General features: G+C 39.6%; 1 protein-coding gene across 4 annotated transcripts in view; it reads right to left on the minus strand.

The window, feature by feature from the left end:
- The window catches only part of LDLRAD4 (low density lipoprotein receptor class A domain containing 4), a 239,403-nt gene that overhangs the window by 118,415 nt on the left and 94,831 nt on the right, over nt 1–26,157 (minus strand). Inside the window, exon 1 of one of the 4 annotated variants that reach the window (XM_082286796.1) lies at nt 24,915–25,010. The exons of the other annotated variants lie outside the window; for them this stretch is intronic. The gene's annotated coding sequence lies outside the window, so the exon portion shown is untranslated. Of the gene's footprint in view, nt 1–24,914; nt 25,011–26,157 lie in introns of those variants that run through there. 4 annotated transcript variants of the gene reach the window in all.

Here is a 26,157-nt window from a genome sequence, read left to right on the forward strand (position 1 = left end):
GATAGCTTTGAACAGCCTGCATGAGATCTCACCTCTCCATGTATTGTACAAGTGTCCACACTACAAAGCCATCAGCCCAGCTGGCACTCTGACTGTTACAGCAAGGAAGTCAATAGTTCTACCTGACCCAAAGACCAAAGACATAAAAGGTATTTGCTGCTGAAACACTAATGCTGGGCGAGCTCATAGTAGCAGTGTCCATATGTTCTACCCATTGAAGTACTGCCAGTAACAAATACTCAAGAATATGAGTCAGATGCCATAAAATTTCACATTTGGCATAAAACCAGACATTTCTTTTAACAAATAATGGACTTCAACATTTTACTTCCTTCTAATTTCTGAGCACTTACAGCTTCTAAGCATTTTTTAGGAATGTTAGGAATGTGCTCTTCAAATGCAAGAGCTGAAATCTTCCTGAAATCCCAGAATGCTAGCAGACAGGCTTTCCAATAGAAAAGGAACATAGACCATGAGATGAGATCAAAATCAGAAAGTTAGCAACACTTTTGCATAAGCAACATCAAGATCATCATCCATAAAAAGTCAAAAAGACAGGAATGCATATCCTTCTTGCCTAGAGTCCAGAGCCAATAACCCATTTTAAGTAAGGCTATTTCAGCTCTTGTACAAGAAGTGATTTACTTGCACTTCTTGAACAGTATGTGATTTTGACACTAAAATTTCACATTGCCATTGCAGGTTTAGAAGGAGGATTGCCGTTCTGCATGCAATCACACAAGTGAGTTATACTTACCGGCTCTCATTGAGGGAAAAGGTGGTTTTGTTTTCAAGGGGACTGTAGCTCAAACAGACTTTTAGTTTTGGAAACACATTTCTTATGAAAGCACTAAATGATCAGAAAGCAGCATACTCACTCAGGTGAGCATCACAGTTCTGGGATCAGCAGATCTCTCTCTGCCAGCCCTAGTGCACAACCCCAGCTTTCCTTGGTGGACCAAAAGCAGTTCATTCTTCACTCTCAACACTTCTTCAGTCTGACAAACTCAAAACATGTAAAACTCAATTAACTAGCCTGTTATTGCAGAGAGCTGATGTCTCTCCTGAAGTGAAGATGTGCTACGACTCGGCTACCTTAGATCTCTGTGACTCAGCGTTGGGAAATCTGCAGCTTCACAGGGTAGTGTCCCTTTAAATAACTGCTTTTCTCGGTTTCATTAAGTTGTGTATTTACTTTAAGGAACATTTCTTCACTTCATAGTCAACAGAATACTGTGAATTATTCCTCAGTGATTTCTCATCATACAGTCAGAAGTGCTTCCACGAAGAGGCAGTGGGTGGGCAGCAAGTCATAACCCAGCTGATTATCACCCTCCCGCAGGAGCTGCTCTCCTGAAAGCTCCCCGCCCAGCAGAGCGGACACTGAGGACCTCCCAAGCAGTGACCCAGGGGCTCTCTGTTGCTCAACTGTTGATGCCACCAACTTAATTCACAAAGAGATTCACTGAGACAGAACAATTTAGTTCTCCTCATCCTTTTATGAGCAGTGTTAGCACTGTGTAGTGAACAAAAGCCAAACTATGATTATGTCTGATCAGTTATTAGCAAGTCCACTTCTCCCCTCCTCTCCTCGCCCAACACAAGCTATTTCCTCTATTATTCATTACCCCCATTCTCTGTGATCAGGCCCAGACACAGAAGAGACAGAAGGAGAGAATAAACAAACTTGGAGAAAAGCAATGGTAAGAATGGTTCACTTGTGGACTATATAAAAGCCTGAGGGGCTGGCAGGGTCCAGCTGCTCTGTGCTTGCTGTCTCTTAAAGATCACCTTAAGGGCACTTCCCATTCACCACCCTGAGCTCCCCCCCAGTGCTGCCCACCTCAGCACCCACCAGCTGCAGGAGCATGAACATCCTGAGCCTTCTCTGGTGGCCAGCTACCCCTGGCAGCTTGGGATCTGCAGTGATGGCTACAGGTGTGACCACAGCACATCCTTGCAAGCTGCAACCCCATGGATCTGAGCTTTAACATGACTGCAGCCACAGAAATAGGTCTGAGTCTGAGCTGGATTCACATCTTCAAGCAGCTGGGCTGAAGCTCAGCTTCTCCAATCTCCTCTTCTTCCAGAGCCTCAGCCCACGCAGGTATCTCTGCGCCCGTCGCAATTAGAACTCCAAATTGCCAGGCAGGCATCGCAGTGACAAATCTCTCTCCGTGCCTTTACACTCCCCTCAGCCTTTGCCAGATCCAGCAGAGCCTGTGAGATGCAAATGCTTTCACACCTACGTGTTTTGTTTAATCAACCACAGATGCTCAGATTGATTGAGCAGTGATTTGCATAGATTAGCGTGATGTCAGTATTTATAATACAGCAGCAGTATCATGCCAAAATCCACCCCTGAGGAGGTATCTACTCACAAACTACACTAATAATTGGATGGAGTTTATATCAGAAAAAGAGACCAAAATTAAAAACTGGGGATCTTCAAGGCAGATTGATCCGATTTCCTCAATCTTCTTCCCTCTTGTGGGTTTCTCTCTTGTCTGTCTGGTGACACTGGAGATTTTCCTCCACACCTTCCCTAGAACAATTACAACAGCTGTCAAGGCTGTCACTGTGACCAGATCTACCTTAAGTAAAGCAGATATACAGTGCAAAGTAGGTGTTTCGACACTTTGTAATTAGTACCTTCCTGGAAGCTAGTTGTGGGTAAAGATCATAATTTTTCTTATTAAAATCTTCATGTTTTAACAAGAGTGAAAAGTAAAATGGAAATTATTTCCAAAATTCAGTTTAAAATCAGCAAGAGCTGTCCAGAAGAGGTCTCAAATCTGTAAGAGTTTTTTGCAAATAAAAACTCAGTTTTTAAACAAGATTTAATTTCAAAAAAATAGAAATTGTTAGCACTTCTAAGTAGCACTAATAATTTTTCTCCTTGCCTAAAATACAGACAGCTACAAGATTCACCACTTTATTTCAGTAATTTGCATGGTAACTACCTTTATTTAAAAAAAAAAAAAAATACCCAGAATATATAACTCAAGAGGATGAACAGGAGAATTAGATTAAGTGCTGCATGCTTTTCTGGCATTCAAGTTACACATTTTGTTGAAATACAGTGATAACAGCGAGTACAGATTACTCTAGACAGGCGATGATCCCCATTTTGTCATATAAGAAATTAATATCTATTTAACAGCCAGCCCTAGTAAACATCTATCAAAACAGCAGGATAGAGAACCCCACAACGAACTTTGCAATGTGAAGCAGTTACCATGACCAAAGGAGGCAAGTATAATCAGCTGTCAGGAGATGCAAGTTCTACAAACAACAACACAAACCCCAGGTACTTCAAAGAATAAATCAGGCGTCTTTTTGCAGAGCTTCAGAGCAACTGGCAACATTACTACCACTGTACTGACATGAAGACTAAATGGTTTTGTTCCCCCCAGAGTTTCAAAATAAGATTTGGCACTGACTTATCTATTTTACTGCCAGTTGCCAATGACCAATCTATTTTTTTTTTCATTCCCACCTCTCCCCCCCCCCCCCCCCCCCCCCCAAAGGACAGTCCAGGAGCACATTCCAAGCATCATACTACCAAAATCCAGAACCACACAGTGTAGCTCAGGCATTACTGTCATGGCACATTACCTACAATTTCTTTTCATCCTTGGTTTACCTTCTCAGAGGATGACAAATGGTTTCCAGAACACTGAAAGCTAGCTTGGGGTTGAAAAACCCATGTAACTTGTTTTGAAACCCAAATGTAACCTGTCTTCTGGTAACGCTGAACAGGATTCTTGATTTTGCATCTGAAGGTTCTTGTAGCACTAAGAGTAATATAGAGACATTTTGTTTTCTAAACTGTTCTTTCTTTTATGTATTTTAACTGGTAAACATAGTGAATCAAGAGTTAATTCAGAGGGTATTTTAATCTATGCCTATTTGGGTTTTACGGGAAGAAGCTGCCCAGTTCAGTGCCCTAGCACTCACCTAACCTAACCATTCCTGGCAGTAACAGGTATTACTGACTGATTTTATTGCCCTTTTGCAGAGGCTTTGTGCCAACATGTTTGTTTTTCCCTTGCTTTTACACAAAATTTGTAATATTTCTAAGAGTAGCAAATTTTTAAAATGTGATTTTAGCTGGCAATTCAAATGTACCTTTTGCTCCCATTAATTTTCAGGGAGCATCTGCATGCATTGATGAATCTCCCCATACTTCCACTAGAGAAAGCAAAGTTATTAATCAACTAAAAGTGAAGGATATATGAACAAAAAAAATTAAAATTAAAAAAAAATCCCCAAATACACACACCTGTCCCCAAACATCAGGATAACATTTAGATGGTGCACAAATTCTTGAGGAAAACAGCCAGGGTAGGAAAGGACTCTGAGTACAATGATGCCAGCACAAAAAGCATGCATTCACTCACTGTTTCTAAAGTACATGAATATGCACTTTCCTGTCTATAAATTGACCAGTTTACCATTTGGAAAAAAAGTGCAAAGTGATAATTAATGTACAGGGTTAAAGAGGAAGGAAAAGAAAAACAAACTCTTTCAAGAATGCAGCAAGAGAATTTTCTGCCTGCGGCTACATTAGCCAAAATAAGAACGTCCACTGCACAGGATCTCATTTCATGCATGAATGCAGCTCTGGGTCACAGCTCTACGCTCTCTCCCTCTGAAGCTTCCCCTTTCATGCCTCTACCCCAGCCTAAAATACTGCTATTTATAAATTGCTTGGAAAACTGGTATTCCATCAGCCTCATAGGTTTTATAAACAAATGTGTCTGTCTAATCTGATACTGAATTTGTAACATTTTTCAACCAAGAGCAGTAAACAAGATGATGCAGAAGGCCATTACTTCCAAATTCAGGCAGAATGTTATTGACAGATGAAAAACTGCTCCTATTTTTGCCTGCAGAATTAAGAACTCTGTTGGAACAAAATGAAAACTCCTTTCAATTTCCATTAACTTTTTTTTTTTCCTTTAATGACAGAACTCAGGTTCATTTTTGGGAAACCATCCTCCTCAAGGCCAATTAAGATATGTTTTATCACAACAAACAGTGTTATTTTTTCTATTTCTGTTTAGGAATAGCAAAATTGTTCAAATACACCCTACATTACAACCAGGGGGGTTGAAGTCTGTTGAAATAAAATGAGGGCAGATACCAAACTCCAGAACAACAACTTTAGGGATGACTTACACAGGACAGCATAGTAACATACATGAGCAATTAATTACCTTGGACATTTTATCCACATTAGCACAGCATTTTCCTACACTAATGCAATTATGCTTCTGATACTCAACAAGTTTTCTGAGGTATCTCAGCAATCTTGACTGTGTCCACATGGACACATCTTCTGATGTTAGGTTGTATAAACACACTGATTCACAAGTTTCAGCCATCAGTGGACAGTCTGCATATGCAAATTAGGCACAAGCCAAGAGGGAAGGCAAAATAAATCCAGTATGAACTTGCTCTATGCACCTGTGGAATTGCTATGACAGCAAGTCAGATAAGCTGCAAATAACAGTTTTATCTGTCTAGACTAAAGGTTTAGATTGGCTTGCAATCAAATGCTTCAAATAAAGCAAATCTTTGGAAAAGAAAGATGAAAAAGAACAGAGAAAAATTAGTATACAAGAACTCCCTTAAAGATGTGGCATAGCTGCATGGAATCACAGAATGGCTGAGGTTGAAAGCAAGCTCTGGAGGTCTCCTGGTCCAAACTACCCTGTTAAGCATGGCCACCCAGAGCTAGTGGCCTGGGCTATATCCAGGCAGCTTCTGAATAATCCCAAAGACAGAAACTCCCCAGCCTCCCCGGACAGCCTGTGCCAGTGCTCAGTCACAGTGAAAAAATGCATTTTTTACTGTTCAGGGGGAACCTCCTTTGTTTCAGCATGTGCCCACTGCTTCTGGTCCTGTCACTGGGAAGCTCTGGAAAGAGCCCGGCTGCATCTCCTGTACACCCTTCCTTCAATGTATTAATATAGATGCCTTGAGAGGCCTCCTAGAAACAGAGACTAGACAGGAGTAAGGGAATAAGGTAGGTAGTTATTCAAAGGACCTTCAAAGGTACCCCCTGGGGAGCCAGAGGCTATTGCCAAGATGGACCCCAAGATCACGAGTTCTACACATTTTTATAGGTTTGGTTCATTTGCATATCAGGGTTAATTCTCCAATTAAAGCTTCAGTTTAATGATGTAATTCCCCTCAGCTTGCCCCTCTCTCAAAGGCTTTTGGTTTATACTTTTTGGGCCTAGGATGGTCTGGGTGTCCTTGAAGAGCAGGCCTGGAGAGGCTTTGTTATGTCTACCTAACACAAGAGAGCAGAAGTTAACAGGCTACAAGAAACTTCAGAGTTACACACTAAGCAGTACAGGATTTGAAAAATATAAAAGTATAAAAATAGAAGGCATCAATATACACTGATGACACCCCCTGAGCCTTCTCCTCTCCAGGCTGAGCAGTCCCAGCTCTCCCAGCCTTTCCTCATAGGAGAGATGCTCATCATCATCTGCACAGTCCTTGGCTGGATTCTGCCTGGTAGCTCCAGATCTCTCTTCTGCGGGGGACCACTAAAAGACACTTCCCAGAAGAGACTTTTTCCTAAAGACACTTTTCTCAAAAGACATTTCTTTCAGCCTGAAAGTAGTAGATTTCTCCAAATTCAAACCAGCAAAGAGAAAAGATTCTTTCACTTTCTCTCCCAACGATACTAAGCTTTTTTATTTTAAGGGGTCAGTACTACTATTAGACCTACAAAAGCCACAGAAGACTCTAAACAAAACTGTTGATGCATACCAGAGACATAATTTATACATATCTTTTTCACACAATTTATAGCTGTCTTCTAGAAAAGGCTTGAAAATGACTAAAAAGGAAAGTTTATTAAATTGTTTACTGTTCAAATACATTCTGAGGCAAAAATAAATGCCTTGCCAGCTGGTGTTCCTGTGCTCTGTGCAAAGAAGCAGTGTTCAACACTTATCTCATAGGACCCAAAATTCTTCTTTCTGACTTTTTTCCCCCTATACTGTCAGTTGTTTTTTTCCTTACATTTCCTCTTTTAAAAAGCAAGATCAATAAATAAATTCTTGATGTAGCTGTTTGCATAATGCCATCAGCATTCTGCAAGAACACAAAGTGATCCTTGAACTTGGGCTGGGAACAGTGCCACGGGAGGGAGCAGACCATTGCAGGGTGCTGCTCAGTGACCCTGCTCTGTCCCAGACCTGAAGCCTTAGGTGCCCAAGCTCTTTAAATGGGAAGCTTCCCTAACCCTTCAAAAGTCCTGATTTCTGAAGCTTGAAAGGAGAGGGGAAATAGAAGGAAAAACACATATGCTTGAGTCCTGTATCTGAAAGGAAGTAACTTGATAAAGGATTGTTCAAAAACCAACATTTTAATGAAACCAAAGACAGGATATCAACTTTTAAACAACTCCCATGCACAAACTTTTCCAGTCTATGTTGGGGAAAAGTAACAGCAAGAACATGCTAATCTTGTTCTGGCTTACTAGGAAGTTATTTATAACACACTTCAAAATTTTGGAAGGTTATGTTATGGAGCAGGAGTTGTATTGTCTATTGTTTTACAAGCAGGTGCAGGAAACTCAAGTAGAGCCAACATGCTTACTAAAAAAACCCAGAACAACCAAAAACCAGAAACCTGTGGATTGCTGAACTTGCTTTTTGTACTTATTCTCACATATTTAGCAAATGTAGATATGCCATAAATTAATATTTACTAAGCATAAATGGAGACACCATTCCATTACCCTTATGTTTGTTGGGAAACTCCAAACTTACCGGAAAATTGCTCTTTCTAGATGATTTAAGATGATTGAAGATGTGTAATTTAAAGCAACTTTGATAGGCAAGGGCAGGTTTTTTTGCAATACTCTGGTCTCTATACATCAAAGCAGAGACCAGAAGTCTTCTTGATTTTCTGAACAGACAAGCAATAGAAAGTTGTGGGAGTTCTTTTTTTCTTACTCGCTTCTTGCTACCCAGAAATAGGAGTCACCTATTGAACACACCTCATCTCACTTGGGAGGGTATTCCCCAGGTCTTACAAAGCAGAGAAATCCAAGCACAATCAATCCAACAGTACAAACACTATGAACAAGAAAGGAGTCTGTATTTTAGTCTAGGTGAAAAAACACTGACTTCAACAAACAGATGCTGAACAACCACAACGTAATTATCAGACAGCTGCCAATTCTGAATGGGATGCTTTTCTGATCTTGCACACTAACAGCCAAAAATTTGCTTAATTTTAGCTTTAGGTCAGGTAGTCCAACACATAGCCTGTCTGGAGAAACTATATTTATGCACCACTTATCTGTTCTTCCCCTCAGAAAATTCATTACCCAGTCTTCCTTCCTGCTTAACCTTAACCTCGACTTCCAAAAAAGTACCAAATTCCGCTTACACAGTGCTCTTTATAATTAGACACAAATTGTTGAAGACACTCAATTATAACATTTTCTGCTCTAGCATCTAAAAATGCTGGATATTAATAAAAGCTTTAATCATCCTGAAAAAAATACTATGCTATCACAATTCTATTCTGTGTTTTAAATTCCTCTGAGCAGACAGAAATATAAAGACCGATATATTAATTATTACTACTCACATAGCCATCATTCTGTGAATTTTGGAAGTTGGGTTACAACAGTCTTACAGTGTTTAGAATAAGTTTTCATCTATGATGTTGGATACAGTGAAGCTTATTTTACAATATACTATTTTTATATAATTTTATATATTAATTTAAAAATTAAATAGTTATAACTATATTGCATTATTTTATGTTGCTATTACTTTTTTTACACATATATTATGAAACACAATACAATAAACATGTGCATATGTGAATGTACACACCATCCCAGTGAAGTTCCTTAAACTATCCAGCCTAAGTGTTTAGGTACCAGGCTGACAACAACATATTGCAGCACAAATATACCGATTACCATGTAAAGCTGAAACAACCTACCAAACCACTGGCTGTGGCTGACAGAGATTGTAAGACATGCAAAGTGTCCCAAAATTGTTCTTTCATTTCTGAAGATTTTTGCATATTAATATACATTTTCAACCCAATATAGGCATTGAGGGAGTGTGTTACCTTTATGTTTCAAGTACACGTTGTCTTGGTTTTCTCTCTCTATTGTCTCAAACCTCTCTCCCCTAATTCTACTCTCTGCCAGCAGACCAGCCTCCCAATCTCATTTTCCACATTTTACGTATTTCCTTCTTTGGTCATTCACTGGCACTCATCAACAAAATTTACCCACTAACCTGCTTGCTGATGTTGACCTTTTCCAGGAATATGTGTGTCCATCTACAAGGAACTTAAATAAAATGGGGAAAAAAAAAATGCAGATTTCCTGGAAGATGCTAAATTAGTAAGTCCCTTATGCAAAGTCCCTTCAGTTACACAAAGACTGGGCACCCAGGGTAAAGTCCTGCCAGATAAATGCAACCTCTGCCCTTTACTCTTTCACATCAAGTGGCTTTTTCCCTCACCAGCTTCTGCTTCCACAGGCCTGGGCTTGGGGCTATCTATGGCGCTGATGGTATTCAGGAGGATGTTTTGGTTTGGTAAGCAGTTACAATGGGTAAATACAGGAATGGATCACTGTAGTATCGATAGAGAACCCTCTTGTTCCCTATTAAGGGAAGCCTTGCTCCCTGGTTTTTTTAAATTTACTTCAGGAGCTTCTGGGCTTTTTCCTCTTCTATTTCTCTTCTGAACAGCTGGCTCTGATCATTAACAATGGTGGACAGCAGCAGCTGTTCAAGGGCCACCTATGTTTTCTTGCTTTTCAACATACCTCTCTGTAGTTTTCCTCCTACCTATGTATTTTAGGTTGGAGAAAGCTGTTTTCATTATGGCTTCCCTAGGAGACTATTCCAACCCTAAACCAGAAGGTTTCTAATTTAATATGTGCTCTTTGATTCCTTTCCAGGGGAAAAAAAAAAATGGTTTTAGACCTACAACTGGCCAGTCACTGGTGGATGAGGGGTAGGATATTCACAGATCCAGGAGACTGAAGGCCACTTTCCCAGGCACGAAGAACATCACACCCAATCTGAAGATACTCAGTGTTTCTGAAAATAGTTGGAACACATGCATGACCCAATGAAAATGAGGGGTGCAGTGACATCATGTGACTGGACACACTTCTACTTCCAGCAAAGAACTTTACATCCCAACTAGCACTGTTGCACTCACTCTACAGATCATAATCACACCTCCAACACGAAAACATTTTCACTGCTATGTGATGAACATATCAGAATTTACCATTTCAGGTAATTCGGATATTTTTATGTAAATACAGGCTTCAAAATTTCAATCAAAAAAATTTTAGTGTCCCTGTTTAGCTCAGAATACATACAGATTTAAAAACAACCTATTTTACAAGTTTGTATCATAGGTCACATTTCCTTTTAACAAATGTTTACCTGACCAGAATATTATTTTTTTTAAACAGTAGAGAATAAGGACAAAAGTCCAAACCTGAGGACTCAACAAAGCAATAAAAAAGGGGACCCAAGACAAGCCAACAAGAATTTTGGGGCACTTCACAAAGCTTTTTTTTTTTCCAGTACTCTTGTACACAAATAGTTTTGTTCTAAAGTGTAAAATTAGCCTTCTTAAAGTCAGTAATGAAAAATAAAACAACAAAACCAAAACAAACCCACAGAAAAAAATATAACCTGTAAATACTGAAGTGCAGCTATACCAGCAAGAGGTGAAAGATGACACTTTTCTCAGGCAGCAAAACTAGTCTGTGCTAAGTCGACTTAGCAAAAAAATACTTTGCCATATCTCCTGCTAATCAGCTGAAGGAGGCAGATCTAAAGAGATAACTGAAATCCAAACAACACAGATGCAATGGAGTTTTCCAAGAAAAAAAAAAAAAAGAGAGGAAGAAATTGACTGTGCTCATTTTATTGAAAAAAATTAAGAAGTATTCAAAGAAGCCAATTCCCAGGTTGTTTTTTGTCTGGACTGAATGACTAAAACTACCAAACAGGAACACTCTGATGGGGGCATGGTGTAGAGAGTACAAACCCACTTCTTCACGAGTAATGAGGAGGACCTAAATCCAATCACACTTAATTTTAATTAAAATTAGTTTATTAGTTTGTTTATAGTAGTATTTAGTTCATCTTGATTGCGTTGTCCTTTTGTGTAAATGAACTTCATCTGACATGCTCTAAATTTTTATTACTCTTTTCCTGTCGTGCCCTTTTCAACTTAGCAGTTTAGTCAATATCTATTTCTAGGAATAAGTGCCATCTTTGAGAATTTAACTAAACATACTGAATGAAGCCTGTTTCTGAGAAGATCTTTAACAATACACCAAGCTTCAGTGGAGTTTCATTTCCCAGAGTACAAATCTCTCCTTGAGGTTGCTGTAACATCTGACTTATCACTGGGAATGTACAAAGTTTACATTATGTTTTGTGGAAAAAAATATAGAACTCAGCTGAAGTTAATATAGACCCAAATGACCTCCTCCTCCAAAAAAAAAAAAAAAACAAAACAACTTCTTAAGCTTCCAGAAAATAGCTCTTTGTGATGAACTGGGTATTTTTTCAGCAGATTCTAGCTCTGTAGAGACTTTCAGTAAACACTGAACACTCTGCAGTCCCTTCCAGCACACTGTGGAGACTACCTCTTACTAAGGACATAATATAAATAAGTTTAAATAACATAAATACATTTATAAATAAGATATAAATATTTTAAAGTTGGAACTGCTCATTAGACAGTGGCAAATTCATGCAAAGCACCCCTGTGATCTGACATGGGTCTATGAAATCCAGACTTTGATCCTGAACTGGTTTCTGAAAACTGCTCCTATAGCAGTCATGTGGGATGATTTTGAAGAACAGGACAGTGGAAAGGGAAGAAAGAAAGGAGAATGGAGAAGGGAGCCAAACTTCCAGATCATTTTTTTCATTAAAATCCACATGGTTCAAAAACCTGTTGTACAACACAGGACAGGATTACAATTCAGTAGATACAGTATGAATACTTCTTTGTTCGCTTTATTCTTATATATTTTGCCCCAAAGAACAGAAGCAATACTGTTAGACTGGAATATGTCACCAGACTTGATTCTTTCATCTGAAACTGAAGTCTAAATGACTCCTTTTATCTTCCTTGCTGCCTCCAAGTGCCTGAATGAAAGCAAGGAAGCTCAAAGCTGTCAGTGGACACTGTAACACCCACACTTTGCCCAGAAGGAGGTGGATTGATTTGGCAAAAAGGATTTTAGGAGGCAAAACATCAAAGGATGGCAGGATGCAAGAAGGAGAGCAGATCACTGGCCAGTTCCATCCTTGGCATCAACTGAATGAAAGGGAGACGAGCCAGATTTAATGAGCCCCTTTCACTGCTTTCCTCAGCAATGGGCAGCTGAAAAAAGTAGGTATGATTCACTGAAAGGAAGCATTTGACTTAAGTTTAGTATTTTTACTTACAAGCATGAATTCAAGTCCTCACGACCAATACCACCATACTATGTACCACCACACATGTTTTCTACGTTTGTTTTCAGCATCAGTTCGAGTTGGCAGTGTATCTGTTCACTAAGAGAATCATTGTCCTACAATCAGCAAGTCCTCACACCCTTTTCTTCCAACCCAGAATTTGCTGAAGCTTACCCAAGATATAAATTTGCTGTGACATGGATTAACTTCATCAAGAAACACTTCAAAATATTCCCCTCTATGCCACCAGGTTCCAATTTTGCTACTCTGTATGTCCATATTAAATAGGCCTCCCGGGATGTGTTCTGTGTGTCTAGTTCCCAACTTCCTTTGAAATTAAAATGAAAAAGTAGTAAGCCCTTGTACTGTATTTGCTGAAGTAACTGAAGACATGAAAGAATTTACACTACAAACACAAATACTATTAAAACACATCTTCCTCCACATTCATGCTATTTAACCCTCCTCACCACCAATGGTGGCAACCTCAAATTTGTCTTTTTCCTAACCCTTAGGCCCATCAGTTTGGTCAAAGGAACTGCAGCTAAACCAGAGTCATGCACACACTGCCAGGTCCCTGGTATTTAATCTGCCAGTTATCCGTAGGTCTTAAATACATTCAACACTTGAAACATTTAAATTTTTTTCTTTTCTTTTTTAATTTAAGCATATTTACAGCATTTAGTACTTATGAAATTAACAGACAGGATGAATCATTAGATACCCAGCAGAGCTAAATTAACAAAGCTTCTTTCAATGCGAGGTTCTTCCTACCCAGCCCTATCAAAGGGCTCCAGACAACTCCAGTTTAGATCTTTTTAATCACTGCCTAATTTAGGAGTGAAAGGAACAATGCCATGTAAGAAAGAACAAAGTCTATTTTCACCACTAACCTGAGCTGAGACACTATATATGAGCAATTAGGACCCTAATCCTGTAGCATTTAATTTCCCAATTGCTTTTACAGGGTGTTTAAAATGATGGATTATTGCTTCTTGTTTTCTTCATGAAACACAGACAGTACAATTAGGTGTTCCAAATGCCCTGTATCTGAACAAATGAGGATTTGTGGTGCTCCACCTGAAGCAGCATCCTCACTACCAACACACTCCTACAGAGCAGCTGACTGCAAACACAGGACCGTGAGCCCCACAGCTGCCTGCTAGACTTCCTGCAGAAGCAGTAGGAACCAAAAACCCAGGGAGTTACAACAAATTGACTTCAGGACAAGCAGCAGGAAGGGCAGCTGGCACACGTGCACACACAGTGAGTTTCGGATGGCAATAGCTACGCAAGGCAGGGCGATGTCTTTGGGAACTCCAGCAACTTTTTCTTCCCACAACCTGCCACACCTCCTGCTTTCTTCCCACCTACTGACTCGTCAAGCAGCCTCACTCTGCCTACCACAAGTTATCCATCTTCTGGTCTCGCTACCAAATCTCACCCAATCTGTTCACTCTCAGGCTAGTACTGTCCCTGTTTCTCCATCACTCATGGACACACCTAGAAAGCCCAGGTGTTTTTTTCTAAGGATTGTCACTGCTTAAACACATCAATGTAGTATTTTGTAGAAGTCTCAGCTCTTTTAAGGGACCTCCTCCAGGCAATGTACACTACAGACATGTAATGTAACAAATTAAAAGCTCTGTCAGAATACAATTACTCCTATAAGCAGTGGAAATACTGTGCAAAACTGCAGTGCATAGTAAGGGCTTCATGTCCATGAAACATGTTTTATCCATGCCTAACTTCAACACAATGCCAAGGGCCAGCAATTAGCCTGTGAAGGAATCAAATGGAGGCTACAAAGTCAAGGTGGGACTTAAATTTCTGTTGAAAACGTAAAATATTGACATGATTCAAAGGCCAGCAGCAGGATTTAGAAACCAAGGGTGATACCTTCAGGAGAGCAAGTGATTCAGTCACACAGAAAACAAACACCTCTGCAAGCGAAAGGATTAGATGCTTGCTCCTATTTGTATTCAAGAACCTTTAAAAGACTGTCTTCTACCCCAGCCCTCTACCAAAGACAGCAAAAAGCCCCAAAGCACTATTCTACCATCTTCAAACACTTGTGTATTTGTAGCTGTTTTCATTTCTATTTCCCAGTGATTGTGGTCAGCCAGCTCTCACTCACAAACACTGTACTTCATCAGAGAGTGAGGCACTGTTGGCAAGGAAATATTATACCATGTGAAATAGAAGGGGTTTTTATAAAGATTAACAATTTAGGAATGCAAATGATGTGGTATCATCACCTCTACCTGTCCATTTGGAAGTAGCACTTTAAACCCTGGTTTCCAACACACAGTGCCCTGCCTTCACCTCATTTCCCTCAGAGTAATGTTCAATCACTGTGGATCATGCATAGATGCAGCTTCATGCACAACATGAGGCAGAAAAACTGAAGTATTTTTCCAACATTTTCTTTTAACTAAGTAGATCACTAAGAAAATCCCAATAACTGCATTTCTTTTTCAGATTCATGGGATGATCAGAGATTTTTAAACCTCAAAACCCTATTTCACATCTGCAGATTTCTAGCAGTTGGTGGCCCCACTCTGGAGTCAGATTTTCTCTGGAAAATCACCTCTGGAGTTGTTTTTTTTCCTCCCCCACTGGTCAACAACTATAATTAAATAGAAGAGAGGTGTGTGTCTGTCTGTCTGTCTGTCTGTCTGAATAATGGAATGAGACACAGCTGGTAAAACTAGCAAAGCATAAATGTAATGTCTTGACCACTTGTCGCTATTACAAAATCCTATGGCATTTTTCCCTTGTGTATTAGTCTTGCAATGGGGATAATTACATTCTGTCTGCTTAAATCCTTAGCTTAAATAGCTACTATGATCACATATAGAACACATTTGTGTGCCTAGCTCCTACTTAAATGACTTAACTGCCGTTGAAATCAGAAACAAATACACCTTTTGACTGTGGCTTACATATGACATAATTAAAGAAAATAATTTCTATAAAAAGCCTATGAAGTCTGCAGTTTACTAATGTAGTTTTTCTATTTAGCTAAAAAAAACCCAAAACAACACATTCCCTGTAATAACCAGTTATCCACCTAGTTAAAAATATGCTATAAAGACTGTGATTGCTCTTTTTCAGACAGAGACCACCAGTGTAATGAAAACATGCTCTGCAAGCAAGATTTTGATATTGAAATAATACTTCACCTTCTTCACTAGAGAGGCCAAAAATTAGAAATATTTTTAAAAAATAAAATCTAACTGATATGCTTCAAAGCATGAAGTTCAGCTAGCCCTGCAGAATGGAGAAAGAAACCCTATTTATTATTACTATCATTGAATCCAGCTCAGTATATTGAAAAGTACTGCAGAATTTTGTATCTGTGGGTGCAGTTCACTGGAATCCATTTTTATTGTCCATAAACATTTTTGTACACAATTATTAGCTTGACAAACGATGTCTTTAAAGAATCCATAGCAGAAAGTGTGGCCAAGTATATAACTGAAGTGTTCCAGGCAATATGGAGAAACAGTTGTGCTCACATAGAAATTAGGCTCTCCAACAGAGATCTCTAAAGCCCCATTTGTACTTGAAAGACATGTCTCTTGTTTCACTTTATTCTTTGCTAGCCAACAAATATCTCATCTGTATTCTGCAAAATACACCTTTCAACTGTGGGAGGAAAAACAATGTTTTATCCTTCTGTGGGGAGGGAAGATAAGCAGGGGGAGAAGGGGAGGAGGGAAAGAGGGATTATTTCCCCAGTTACCTGGAAGATTAGAAGCACTCTTCTAATTCACAGGCTTTTTCACATGGATAAAGAAGGAAGTTGTTCCAGGAAAGCGTGAGAAACATTTTACAAATGCAGAAACTGGATCAGAGAAAAATCACCTCTGCATTTATGTTCTGGCATCAAATTCAGAGGCAGTTTTTCTGATCTACAGATGTGCCTTTTACCTGGAATACAGCACAGTATAGAGCAGTAGATAATTTATAACCCCAGTGTGGCAACACCAATTGTGCTGTCTGCTACTGCTTGTACCTATAATGATGTGCAGGACTGAAATGCATCACAGATCTGGACTTCACAAAAGAAAGAAGTCTGTTCTAAGAATATATGCTCATGGGTGTGCATGCATGCATGCTTTTTTTAGGATGTATAGCAATCGGAAATACTACTTTGAATCAAAATTCTTAAGAGATAATACAGCAAAATGCAAACTTTAGATAAACTGGAATATTTTTCCTAAGGATACGCTTGTCATACAGGTAAAATTATCATGTAATTCCCCCAGCCATGGCAGCTCAGAAATTGGCTTCTCTTTGCTGACTTGTCACTGAAAGAGGTACAGTGAGAATCACCAAGGGGGTAGTTTAAAGTTGAGATGGCACACACTGGGTTCATTAGTATGACAAGAAGCAAAATGGATGAGTCAGATTTCCTCTCCAGTGTTAACCCAAATGCTGGCCCTTCAAGGGTACAGAAAGCTGATGGCCCTATACTTACAGCAATCTACACCAAGAAATTAATCTGTTGCAACAAGGAAGTTCTAGATACATCACTTTCAAAACAATTTTAATTGAGGCAGTTCCTTATGGTACTGTGTAGCAATTGAGACAAGTGTGAAAACCAGATGCAGGACTGCACTCAAGCAATCTCACAAACACCAACGTTATTCAACATTCCAAGCACTAATTAGCAGGTAGATGGTATCTGAGTAATAGCTGGCTGGTGCATATATGACCACACATCTGTTTCCCACCTCTCTGCCTCACTCTGCATGTTCACAGCCTATACAAATTTCTCTCTGAAAGTCCTAATTAATGGAGAGCTCGTGTTGCAATAGGCAAAGAAACTGTTATCACCTCCTGCAAGAAGAGAAGATGTACAAGTGCTGTCCACTACTGTTGGGTATTTACATATGAAGTTTAGTACATCATGTTTAAGGAGTAGACATTTCCGAAGGTCTGGTTGACTGGTTAACTACATGAGTTGAATCGACAGAAGGGCTGCAGAAAACTTCAAAGAATCAAACAGCAATCCATATTGCAACACATTTAATTCTAATCTTTGCTTGCTTAAACTGGCTTCCTTTGCAATTCTCTAGCAAACTCTTCCCGTCAGCATGCTCTCCTGTGCTGGAGATGTGCTCAACACCCCTCCCAGGGCTACAGCATGGTATGCAATAGGTAATCCAGCACGGGCTGGCAGAGATACCACAGTTTTCACTTGTTGAGCAACTCAGTGTACCAGCCTCACTAGTTAACCACCTTCTCTGAAAGACATATACAAGACAGTCCAGATTTCTGCCTTGTATGATATGACAGAGGGTTGTTGCATGCAATATCAGTAATTACTTAAGCCAGGGAAACTGCACATAAGGACTTTGATCATAGCTACCATGAGCAGTATTACAAGCCACTTACTATGGGCTTCAGTTTCATGCCACACTTAGGAACCCATGTGCAGTCTTCCTGGATAAGGATGTTCAGTTCTCCAGAAGAATGAGAAAATGTCCTCCCAAGCTCTCAACATGATCTTGTAGCTAGAAATTAACGGAATGCCTGAAACTTCAGCCTTATACATTTCTTAACTACTACCCTCTGGACAGATTACACACAAGTGGACTCAGTGTTGAGAGGCTTCCTTTCTTCAAGTATTGCTAAATCCTGGCCTCAAAAGCATTGCATGGTAATGAGGTACACAACCTAAAGACAGAAAGGGTGAAAAAATTTCTTTTGTATCAGCTTTGGACTGTATGGAGTGATCTTCTAATCTTACCACACAACCTAAGTGCCTGAGCCACCTCTGTTCCACACCCATAGCTCTGTGTACCTTTTTATTTCCCCATCCTTTACCTAGACTCAAAAGCAAACAATTCCAAACTTTTTGGGCTCTGTACATATCCAGGTCTGTTCACAGCTTCTCTCCTCATTTTTCCTATGTTTTCTACACACACAGTATGTTTCTCTGCTGCAGCAACACAGCATTCTAAATAAAGGTTACACGTTGATTTATGTAGCAGCATCATAACATTTCACATCCTATTTTTATTGACTCAAAATACTTTATCTGACCACAACTTAATTCTCTAAAGAGGTCTTCATTCAGTCTTTCATACTGATGCTTTTTAGTGGTCCTTTTCCTTAAATTACACAATTAATTAGGACCTAATAAAATGTATTAATACTTTGCCCTCCAGTATGAATTACTTGCATTAATCAAGACTGAATTTCATCCATCATTCTGTTGACTGCTGACCTCATTTGATTAAATCCTTCCAAAGTTCTTTTCCAAACTTCACTAGCACACCAGCAAGCATCATTACACTGCATTACATTCACCACGTTTTAGGATACTCTGCTTCAATTGTGAAATTATAGTTGACTGCTGAAACTCTCTCCTCTTGTCTCTACTCACACTTTAATGCAAATTATGTATCCACTTTTTATGTACCTACTTAGAAACTATCTAGCATATCAGTTTCCTTGTTGACATACAAGTGAAAAATCAAATATACTTGTATTAATATTGGATGGTACGTGTATTAACGTGTACATTAATGTACAACACAAAGCACATACTTTCAGGTTTTTTTTAATTCTCTCTGCCAGTTTATAACTGCACTTTTTTCCAGAGCATAATACCCATTTCCTGAGATTATTACAGCTTAACATCCCTTTTCATGTTTTTCAGCCACATAAAAATTTCATCTTCTTTTATTATTTGCAAAGCAGAAGAACATCATTATCTCCATTTTTTAAATAAGGAAATTAAGAAAGAAAACAAAGAATTATCTCATCAGGATTGCATAGGAAGTTGGTGGCAGAGACGTCAAGCAAACTTGGAGCTGGTGGCAAGACCTATTCACTAATTGACAAATCTTCCATTCCTCACACAATTTCAGTCCTTCCTTTAGCTTTGTAACATCAGTGAAATTTATTTTCTTTGCACATTATTGAAGATGTTTGTCAAAAGGGGACATGGCTTGAAACCTGTGTCCTATAGCGCAGCAAATTTATTTGCTGGAGGAGCACCACCAGCCCCAAATACTCAGGGCCAAGTTGACTGATCACCTACATTGTAACAGCCTATCAAAAGTGACAGGTATTCACAGCGAGAGCTGCAGCTTATTACAAACAAAAGCCACATGCACTTTTCCTGCTGCTAATTAAAACAACCCAGTACCTTTGTTAGGGAGAGTCAAAAAAAAAGGAGAGGTTTGCAACGTAAATGATCACCATCAGTGTCTAGCAAATCTCTGACAGGTACAAAAGGTAATTTCTTCAGGAATATCCAAATCTGCTGGAAGTAAGTCAAGATCATTTCCTATTGAAAGAGCTGAAAGGTTCCACGAGATAGCGGTATCATTCTCGGCATTAGCTGCAAAGCACTGAACACAAAGGAAGAGCATGACCATGTGAAATGCCATGAGGTTGGTGGTTAGGCTGAGGCACTGGAGTTGAATACAGGCCATTGTGACTGTTCTCCAGGAGACTATTGACTCTTCTCTGGAAAAGACAGGGATTTGAGCTTTATGTCAGACCATGGCTCTACAGATTCTAAAAGCAAATGGTTTATTTGCTGGCCAGATGAGCTCCATTTTGAAATCAACAACAATAAAACTATCTGAAATTTAGTAGGAGATGTGGAGCGTGAGCTATCCAAGAACTGGAACACCAATCCATCCCCATCACCAAACAGAGCAGTACACCGATTCTTACAGAACCCCTATTTGAATAAAGATAGCCCTAGCCCAACCAGCCTTAGTCATACAAATCTGTTTATACATTTGTTATCTTAGACCACAGGAAAGAACATTCTAACTCTTAGTAAAATATCAAAGAAAGGAAGATTGTTTTGGAGGACTGTGCTGCCAAGAACACAATAACATCCCCATCAGCCCCCCCACGTTTGTTATTGCATTCAGCACAAGTGCTGGATGAACATCTGCACTGTAAAAATTAAGCCCATTAGCTCCTTCAGCTTGTTAGCATATTTTAATACTGTGATCACAGCTTTCTATTTCTATCAAGGTGCTACTAGGTGTCAGACTCAGTATTCACGTAGTGCGTCACTATTATCTCTACCCCCCCAGATCCTTCATGTGTCTTGCTTTCATGAAACTACCACAGTGGCGCTGAACAGAAGGAATGAAGGAGAAAACTGAGAAGGAAGGAAGAAGCTATCAGTGTAGCAATACTGCTGGAAAGATAAATAGACCTGTGATCTTATCATGTATGGTTGGACAATGCTGTGTTCGATACATCTCTAGCCCCTTGAACTGTATCGTTAAGTTAGAAAAGTCATCTAACACACAAAACGCAATTGATTTAACAACTCACTGTCCTGATCTGTTTTCTGTTAGCTCCTAACAGTAACTCAGTATGAAAACTTGGTTCCACTGTCTCATTTACGTCTAAGTAGAATGTGAAATACTGGTTTAGTCTTGATTTTAAGCCTTAACCTGTAATTAAAAGAACAGTTGTTTTTAAACAAAGATAGAAATACCAATTTGTATTTTCATAGAAGCTGAGTATAGATATTTCTATATTGCTGGTATTTTACTTAACTCTAACCAGTCTGTATTCACTCCTTAGGTTTGCATACAACATGCATGTATGTAAAACAAAAATAAGCACAAGTCTGCTCTAAGATACACACGTACTCCCACGGTATCTGATGCCTGTGTGCTAACACAGTCACAGGTGACAACTGTGTTTTCTACGTGCAGTAAGCTTTGTGAGTGCATTTGTTTTCTTAAACAGCCAAGACAAATTTAAGCCTGCAAGGTGAATTTGGTTCACCATTAAATATAAAGCTGTCACACAGTCCACAAATCCTGACTAAAAACCCACAACATCACTCAGAAAAAAACAGTAAACTTGGAGAAATTAAAAATCCCTGTTCCTCACAAAGTAAGTGAAAAGACCCAGGCAAATAGTCTTTCCAGCTGACACGAATTCAGCACCTTCTAGCTTGTGTCCTACATTCAGAATGCCTCAAAATGAAAAGTATGTGCTGCATATAGAAGAGCCAACGGTGCCCACACATCTACTGGTTAGTGGATCTTCGCTCATTCTCACACTTCTGAAATGAGGCGTTTTCTCTTTAACCCAATTCCTGCCCTTTCTAAATGCTAAATTCTCTCCAGAGGACATAAACCCCATGCTCTCTGTGCAAAGCAGTGCAGCATTCCTCCAAGGAATCAGGTTTACTGGGAAAAGCAGAACTATTTATCTAATTTGCTTTTACTCTTTCACTCAGCATCTGCAGCTGGCTAGTGCTAGATTTGATACTGAGCTAGCTGGGCCTTTGATCTGACCCAGGAGAGCTGTTCCTATGTAGTAATTTAACTAGCTGACATTATTCCAACAAAGCCCCATGACTTAAGCCAAACTGGACTTGGTTATCAAAACGGTATATTACATTGTACTAGCCTGGGTTCAGTACAAAAGAGCCCAAGCCCATGGATGGTCCCGAGAGACCCATTCTGATGCTTCACCCTTCTGTTTCAACTTGCTATTACAAAAAGTGAGAGATAATGAGATTTTCAGAATTAGGGAAAAAGGGGGAAGTAACTGCTAGTTCTTAATTCCCAAACTCTTATGTATTCAGGGAAATGTCTATTAGCATATACTTTAGAGAGGCAGGGACTAAGGCACAGAAACCTTAAACCAGTCAATGATAAGCCACCACTGAACAGAGCCACTGTACGTCCCTCTGCTTTTGCACAGGCACGAGAGTTTGCACAGTTGAGCTGAGAACAGAATCAAGGACATGACACCGGCCAAAGCAAAGTGGACGTTTCCAAGAGTTCATCGGAACCAGACCAGTCTCCACCCCAGCTCCTATGTGCCTGCACAAACACTTGCACAGGAGCAAGTGAGGGAGCAACCACAACAGGCAACAGTGGCTTGAGCCAGTCTCAAGCACTCGCAAAACTGTGAAGAGCATAAGGGTTTCTCAGGCTTTCCAGTCTGAGAAAAATAGCTACACACTAATGACCAAAGCAACGTGCTTTGGTTAAACACTACATGATATGGAAAAACATAATTTCACTCACAATACAGACAACTATAGAGATCACCGAGAAGCATGGATTTCTTTGAGCATGAGCATGATGCTGTATGTTAATCTACACAGAAACTTCAGATAGAAAAATTTCAGTGTGCATGTCTTCATACCAGAACTTACAAGCAAACTCCCAATTCCCCTTCAGGTGTTATTTTAAAGCAGAAGTAGAAGATGAGCCTGCTTAAGAAAAATTAAGGTGGTTCATTTCATCAGGGAGATGAAGTGGTTTTGGAAATAAATGGTCAGAAACACATCTGCAGAATGAAAAGCAATCAAACATCACAGTCTGCAGAATTCTTAAAGAAGGAAGGTGATCTAGTCTGATTTTATGTCCCTTTCTTGTTAGGATTTTTTAAAACATTTTTTATTAAACCCTCACAAAACATTTTAAACTATAAGAAAATATAAATTATCTTCATACTGCCTAAGCACCTGAACAGCTTCCAATGCTGTACAGAAGAAATAGTTCCCAATGGCTCCTCCAGGCTTACAGCAGCCAAGTGCAAACAGTACAATGCAGTGCTCCTCCTAATGAGTATTTACCAGCAATAACCAACATGAATTGAATGAATGATGCTGAAAGTTGTGGCTGTAAAATTCACACAGCAGGATTTCAGAACTGCACCTAAAACTTACAGAGATTTAGCTATGCCGTGTCCTAGTGCACAGTACAGTGTGACCCCTGCAAATGAAAATGTAGTGAGGAAGGGCAGCACTGGACAATATTTACTAATGTGGGCTGAAAAGAAAAGTAGCAAAAGTTGCTCAGTTACATTCTATATGATTTCTGATGTCATGTTCAAGCACCTGTTAGGTGTGTGCGAAATAAGGTCTGAAAACAATTGTCTCACAGTTTATTCTCTTCCTCTGTCCAAGGGGAGGATCTTGCCTGTGGTATGAGACTGCACCGTGGTTTTCATACTTGAGTTTTACGCCCGTATTGATGAAATGTTTATGCTACTGTGCACTTCTGGTAGAGAAATGGTGTGTACAAAGGGTGCCCTCAGAGTCTGTGGGAGGTCATTTCCCTGCCTCACATCGGTCCAGGAAGAGCTCTGGTGTCTTGAGGGGGCCAAGTATAGCTGTAAGATACAAAGTCCCATTGTGCCTGGTAGTACTGCTCTGAGATTCCCAACCTGAAGATTAATCACTTTCTAAGATACATAAAAATCAGTCTTTGAATGAAGATTTTATTACACAGCACACTTGGAGCACTTCAAATTCCCTTCTGCATCTGTAAGAAATCAGTAGCCAAAAAAGGGAACAGGAGCAAGCGCACGGATTACCCTACATAATCATAGTGAGCAGTAACGTTTAGTATTGGATGAAGTTTCCTGAAAGTTAACAGGAATTGAAGGAAGGATGAATGAAATGTGTATGAAGAGCAAACACAAACAGATGTAAGGAACATTTTTTCTAGATCTTGATTACATGTGATACAACTGACTTACATACTTTGAGAATTCATAAAATAGCATTTCAGAGCTACTGAGATTCCCATCTTTTCATCTGTACAGTATTGTGAGTTTTTCTTTCTTTTCTCATTAACCGTAAATATATGATTAATGTTCAGCTGGAGATTTTGTGAAATGGAAATTCCTTACCAGGAGCCAAGTTCAGCCCTGTTTGTAAGCAGATGCAAATACCTAATTTTGTACCAGCACATTTCATGGTTGTTATTGGCCACATACATGAGTCTGGCTTGTCCATGTCACTCATAGCATAAGGCTCCAGAGGAAGAATAGGTAAACTCTAGCATTACTGAATTCCATTGCAGTGTTGTTAGAGCATTCATGGGACCAGGATTACATTTCATTTTTTAAAAGCCAGGGAATAAAGTATTTTTTAAAACATGTACAAAATTTTAAGAAAAAAATATACAAAAGTCACTTTAATGTTTTGTTTCTTCTTCAAATTTTCAAGATCCTGTTAATTGCTAACATTCCATAATGTGCTTTAAAAAAATGCAAAGATTAAATTATTTCAAAACAAAGCACAGAACCTGATTATAGCACTTCAAGAAATGACTCCACTATAGGCTGAAAGCCAACTGGATTTTCTAAATAAAAACAGCTATCTAGTATTTAGTTACATATACACAGAACTAAAATCCAGTGTGCTATGGTTTATTCTGTAATCTGAACCCCAGAGAACTTCCTGCGTTTTAAATAAGTTAGCATATGTATCAAATCGAGTTTTTGTTAAAACTCCACTGGTCAAAAAATACTTATCGCTCCATCTACAGTAGAAACTTCCTTATCATTAATTGTGCTTAGTGACAGAGAAGGGACAAGTAACAGCATGAGAGATCACTAAATAGCACAAGATCTGCCCTAGGCTATAGGTCTCACCTGGTTACCACAGCTTCTCCTTTCCAAAGGCAGCCTCATGTGACCTCAACAGCCGGGGACATAGGGAGCCCCGGGTAGGGAAACAGGTGAATCCTTCTGAACAAGTGGCCAAATAAAGAAAACATAAGCGAGTAAGTAAGTATTTTCCAGCATATACTGTGACTAAAGCAACTGATAAATACAGGTGACTGCGTAGTTTTTTAAAGCATGTGCTTTATGGCCAGATGACGACTCTCTCCAATCCACCCCCTCCCGCGATCTATACTCCCAGCTAAATCACCCCAGAGTCCCTGGGCAGATGCAGCTGAAATCAATACTGTCGTTACAACATCCCTCTCCTTTCCCCCCTCAAAGCCCCATAATAGCCAAGTTTCAGCTAAGCTCGGTATTGACCGGCTCCCAGCACCGCCGGGCAGGATCAGCCCGGATCGCTATCTGGTGAGAGGGGAGCACGTCCTGACTTTCCCCAGTCACTTAAGCCGGCGTCTCACTGCTTGTCCTTAGAGACCACAGCTCCACTCAGGCAGAGAGCGTCTAGACAGTATTCATGATCCATCTGTCTGGCACAGCCAGGCTGATGACAAACTCTATTAGAGCCGAAACAATTTTTTTTTCTGCTCTTCCCTCCTCCCATCTCCCTTTTCCTCCGAGAAGCAGTAATCTGACACTGAAAATTACTATCATTGTTGCAATGCTCAAAATAGCAGTGCCAGACTTTCATTAACATCAACGCTAGACTGCTAAATATTTAAAGAAATGGATAAATTTCACCTGAAGTGGGACAGCCCGGCACACATGAAAGCAGAAGCACAATCAAAATGTAAATCTAAGCGGTTGTTTTTATCTGCACAAATTCGGTGTCACAGTCAGAGGGGGATGCCAAAGGTCTCTTTAAACAAAATATTTTCCTTTGATTGAGCTTTTTGTTTTTAAAACAGAATCATTCTCCAACCCCCTGCAGATCCCTACAAAGCTCAGAGCTGACAGCAGTAGGTGGGGGTGGTGAAAGGGAGAGCTATATATTTGATTTGTTTGGGTTTTTTTACCTTGCAGAGGAAAATGAACTCCTACAGCAAACTCTTCTATGCCAAAACAGCCATGACACATCACCTCCATCAATGCTGACAGCTTGAAATTTGATGTAGACATAATTTGCACATGACAAGAAGGATTTGTTCTCACTTATTTTATTCTTCTGTAAATTCACAAGCATGTCAATATTTGTGTTTGAAATGCCCACAAA

The sequence above is a fragment of the Coloeus monedula genome (genome assembly GCF_965178545.1).
Source record: "Coloeus monedula genome assembly, chromosome: 1".
NCBI lineage: Eukaryota > Metazoa > Chordata > Aves > Passeriformes > Corvidae > Coloeus > Coloeus monedula.